Source organism: Pseudophryne corroboree, chromosome 4 (genome assembly GCF_028390025.1).
Source record: "Pseudophryne corroboree isolate aPseCor3 chromosome 4, aPseCor3.hap2, whole genome shotgun sequence".
Taxonomy (NCBI): domain Eukaryota; kingdom Metazoa; phylum Chordata; class Amphibia; order Anura; family Myobatrachidae; genus Pseudophryne; species Pseudophryne corroboree.
Window position 1 is genome coordinate 782,041,525 of NC_086447.1, and position 5,607 is coordinate 782,047,131.

Consider the following 5,607-nt stretch of genomic DNA (forward strand, 5'->3'; position numbering starts at 1 on the left):
GTGGGTGTTTCCATCAGTGTATGTTTTCCCTCCACTTCCACTAATCCCAAAAGTACTCAGGATCATAAGAAAGACAAGGGTTCGAGCAATCTTCATTGCCCCAGACTGGCCAAGAAGGGCTTGGTACCCAGATCTTCAGCAGTTACTCATAGGAGATCCTTGGCCTCTTCCTCCTCGGGAGGACCTGCTGCAGCAGGGGCCATGTGTGTACCAGGACTTACCGCGGCTACGTTTGATGGCATGGCTGTTGAGCGCCGTATCCTAGCCAGGAAGGGTATTCCTAGGGAGGTCATCCCCACCCTTATTCAGGCCAGAAAGGGAGTAACGTCAAAACATTACCACCGTATTTGGAGAAAATATGTGTATTGGTGTGAATCCAAGAAGGCTCTTTCGGAAGAGTTTCACTTAGGACGTTTTCTCCATTTTTTGCAGGATGATGTGGAGGAGGGCCTATGATTGGGATCAATCAAGGTCCAGATTTCAGCCTTGTCAGTGTTCTTCCAAAAACAATTGGCCTCTCTTCCAGAGGTTCAGACCTTCGTGAAAGGGGTTCTGCACATCCAGCCTCCATTCGTGCCTCCAGTGGCACCATGGGACCTTAAGTGGTATTGCAGTTCCTTTAATCGGATTGGTTTGAGCCTCTACAAAAGATAGAGTTGAAGTTTCTCACTTGGAAAGTGGTGATGCTTTTGGCATTGGCATCCGCAAGGCGGGTGTCTGAATTGGGGGCCTTGTCTCACAAGAGCCCTTACCTGATTTTCCATGAAGATAGGGCAGAGTTGCTAACTCGACAACATTTTCATCCGAAGGTGGTTTCTGCTTTTCACATAAACCAACCTATTGTGGTGCCAGTAGTTACTGACACATTCACTGATTCAAAGTCTCTAGATGTGGTTAGAGCTTTGAAAATCTATGTTGCTCGAACAGCTCGTATACAGAAAACAGAGGCTCTGTTTGTCCTGTATAATCACAACAAGATTGGCTGTCCTGCTTCCAAGCAGACTAGAAATACGATTCAGCAAGCTCATACTACGGCTGGATTGCCGTTACCGACGTCGGTAAAGGCCCACTCCACTAGGAAGGTGGGCTCATCCTGGGCGGCTGCCCGGGGGGTCTCGGCATTACAACTTTGCCGAGCAGCTACTTGGTCAGGGTCAAACACATTTGCTAAGTTCTACAAGTTTGACACCTTGGCCGATGAGGACCTAAAGTTTGGTCAATCGGTGCTGCAGGGTCATCCGCACTCTCCCGCCCGTATGGGAGCTTTGGTATAGACCCCATGGTCTTGATGTCGTCCCCAGCATCCTCTAGGACATATGAGAAAATAGGATTTTGATAACCTACCGGTAAATCCTTTTCTCCTAGTCCGTAGAGGATGCTGGTCGCCCGTCCCAGTGCATGCTTTACCTGCAGTTTAGTTATTACAGTTACACAAGTTGTGTTATCTTGGTTTCAGCATGTTGCTGCAATTAGTTCATGCCTGTTGGCGTGTGTTATGTTGAATGCCATGTGTGCGGCATGGTTGAGGGTGTGAGTTGGTAGATATCTCACCACTAGTTAAGTAATTCCTTTCCTCGAAATGTCAGTCTCCCTGGGCACAGTTCCTACAACTGAGGTCTGGAGGAGAGGCATAGGGGGAGGAGCCAGTTCACACCCAATGAAAAGTCTTTGGAGTGCCCATGTCTCCTGCGGATCCCGTCTATACCCCATGGTCTTGATGTCGTCCCTAGCATCCTCTATGGACCAGGAGAAAAGGATTTACCGGTAGGTTATCAAAATCCTATTATTGTATTTTTCATATACTTTATACAGTCAAAACTCTGATACAAGTGTTAGTTAGAGATGAGCGCCTGAAATTTTTCGGGTTTTGTGTTTTGGTTTTGGGTTCGGTTCCGCGGCCGTGTTTTGGGTTCGAACGCGTTTTGGCAAAACCTCACCGAATTTTTTTTGTCGGATTCGGGTGTGTTTTGGATTCGGGTGTTTTTTTCAAAAAACACTAAAAAACAGCTTAAATCATAGAATTTGGGGGTCATTTTGATCCCAAAGTATTATTAACCTCAAAAACCATAATTTACACTCATTTTCAGTCTATTCTGAATACCTCACACCTCACAATATTATTTTTAGTCCTAAAATTTGCACCGAGGTCGCTGTGTGAGTAAGATAAGCGACCCTAGTGGCCGACACAAACACCGGGCCCATCTAGGAGTGGCACTGCAGTGTCACGCAGGATGTCCCTTCCAAAAAACCCTCCCCAAACAGCACATGACGCAAAGAAAAAAAGAGGCGCAATGAGGTAGCTGTGTGAGTAAGATTAGCGACCCTAGTGGCCGACACAAACACCGGGCCCATCTAGGAGTGGCACTGCAGTGTCACGCAGGATGGCCCTTCCAAAAAACCCTCCCCAAACAGCACATGACGCAAAGAAAAAAAGAGGCGCAATGAGGTAGCTGTGTGAGTAAGATTAGCGACCCTAGTGGCCGACACAAACACCGGGCCCATCTAGGAGTGGCACTGCAGTGTCACGCAGGATGTCCCTTCCAAAAAACCCTCCCCAAACAGCACATGACGCAAAGAAAAAAAGAGGCGCAATGAGGTAGCTGTGTGAGTAAGATTAGCGACCCTAGTGGCCGACACAAACACCGGGCCCATCTAGGAGTGGCACTGCAGTGTCACGCAGGATGTCCCTTCCAAAAAACCCTCCCCAAACAGCACATGACGCAAAGAAAAAAAGAGGCGCAATGAGGTAGCTGACTGTGTGAGTAAGATTAGCGACCCTAGTGGCCGACACAAACACCGGGCCCATCTAGGAGTGGCACTGCAGTGTCACGCAGGATGTCCCTTCCAAAAAACCCTCCCCAATCAGCACATGATGCAAAGAAAAAGAAAAGAAAAAAGAGGTGCAAGATGGAATTGTCCTTGGGCCCTCCCACCCACCCTTATGTTGTATAAACAAAACAGGACATGCACACTTTAACCAACCCATCATTTCAGTGACAGGGTCTGCCACACGACTGTGACTGATATGACGGGTTGGTTTGGACCCCCCCCAAAAAAGAAGCAATTAATCTCTCCTTGCACAAACTGGCTCTACAGAGGCAAGATGTCCACCTCATCTTCACCCTCCGATATATCACCGTGTATATCCCCCTCCTCACAGATTATCAATTCGTCCCCACTGGAATCCACCATCTCAGCTCCCTGTGTACTTTGTGGAGGCAATTGCTGCTGGTCAATGTCTCCGCGGAGGAATTGATTATAATTCATTTTAATGAACATCATCTTCTCCACATTTTCTGGATGTAACCTCGTACGCCGATTGCTGACAAGGTGAGCGGCGGCACTAAACACTCTTTCGGAGTACACACTTGTGGGAGGGCAACTTAGGTAGAATAAAGCCAGTTTGTGCAAGGGCCTCCAAATTGCCTCTTTTTCCTGCCAGTATAAGTACGGACTGTGTGACGTGCCTACTTGGATGCGGTCACTCATATAATCCTCCACCATTCTATCAATGTTGAGAGAATCATATGCAGTGACAGTAGACAACATGTCCGTAATCGTTGTCAGGTCCTTCAGTCCGGACCAGATGTCAGCATCAGCAGTCGCTCCAGACTGCCCTGCATCACCGCCAGCGGGTGGGCTCGGAATTCTGAGCCTTTTCCTCGCACCCCCAGTTGCGGGAGAATGTGAAGGAGGAGATGTTGACAGGTCGCGTTCCGCTTGACTTGACAATTTTGTCACCAGCAGGTCTTTCAACCCCAGCAGACTTGTGTCTGCCGGAAAGAGAGATCTAAGGTAGGCTTTAAATCTAGGATCGAGCACGGTGGCCAAAATGTAGTGCTCTGATTTCAACAGATTGACCACCCGTGAATCCTTGTTAAGCGAATTAAGGGCTGCATCCACAAGTCCCACATGCCTAGCGGAATCGCTCCCTTTTAGCTCCTTCTTCAATGCCTCCAGCTTCTTCTGCAAAAGCCTGATGAGGGGAATGACCTGACTCAGGCTGGCAGTGTCTGAACTGACTTCACGTGTGGCAAGTTCAAAGGGCATCAGAACCTTGCACAACGTTGAAATCATTCTCCACTGCACTTGAGACAGGTGCATTCCACCTACTATATCGTGCTCAATTGTATAGGCTTGAATGGCCTTTTGCTGCTCCTCCAACCTCTGAAGCATATAGAGGGTTGAATTCCACCTCGTTACCACTTCTTGCTTCAGATGATGGCAGGGCAGGTTCAGTAGTTTTTGGTGGTGCTCCAGTCTTCTGTACGTGGTGCCTGTACGCCGAAAGTGTCCCGCAATTCTTCTGGCCACCGACAGCATCTCTTGCACGCCCCTGTCGTTTTTTAAAAAATTCTGCACCACCAAATTCAAGGTATGTGCAAAACATGGGACGTGCTGGAATTTGCCCATATTTAATGCACACACAATATTGCTGGCGTTGTCCGATGCCACAAATCCACAGGAGAGTCCAATTGGGGTAAGCCATTCCGCGATGATCTTCCTCAGTTGCCGTAAGAGGTTTTCAGCTGTGTGCGTATTCTGGAAAGCGGTGATACAAAGCGTAGCCTGCCTAGGAAAGAGTTGGCGTTTGCGAGATGCTGCTACTGGTGCCGCCGCTGCTGTTCTTGCGGCGGGAGTCCATACATCTACCCAGTGGGCTGTCACAGTCATATAGTCCTGACCCTGCCCTGCTCCACTTGTCCACATGTCCGTGGTTAAGTGGACATTGGGTACAACTGCATTTTTTAGGACACTGGTGAGTCTTTTTCTGACGTCCGTGTACATTCTCGGTATCGCCTGCCTAGAGAAGTGGAACCTAGATGGTATTTGGTAACGGGGGCACACTGCCTCAATAAATTGTCTAGTTCCCTGTGAACTAACGGCGGATACCGGACGCACGTCTAACACCAACATAGTTGTCAAGGCCTCAGTTATCCGCTTTGCAGTAGGATGACTGCTGTGATATTTCATCTTCCTCGCAAAGGACTGTTGAACAGTCAATTGCTTACTGGAAGTAGTACAAGTGGGCTTACGACTTCCCCTCTGGGATGACCATCGACTCCCAGCGGCAACAACAGCAGCGCCAGCAGCAGTAGGCGTTACACGCAAGGATGCATCGGAGGAATCCCAGGCAGGAGAGGACTCGTCAGAATTGCCAGTGACATGGCCTGCAGGACTATTGGCATTCCTGGGGAAGGAGGAAATTGACACTGAGGGAGTTGGTGGGGTGGTTTGCGTGAGCTTGGTTACAAGAGGAAGGGATTTACTGGTCAGTGGACTGCTTCCGCTGTCACCCAAAGTTTTTGAACTTGTCACTGACTTATTATGAATGCGCTGCAGGTGACGTATAAGGGAGGATGTTCCGAGGTGGTTAACGTCCTTACCCCTACTTATTACAGCTTGACAAAGGGAACACACGGCTTGACACCTGTTGTCCGCATTTCTGGTGAAATACCTCCACACCGAAGAGCTGATTTTTTTGGTATTTTCACCTGGCATGTCAACGGCCATATTCCTCCCACGGACAACAGGTGTCTCCCCGGGTGCCTGACTTAAACAAACCACCTCACCATCAGAATCCTCCTGGTCAATTTCCTCCCCAGC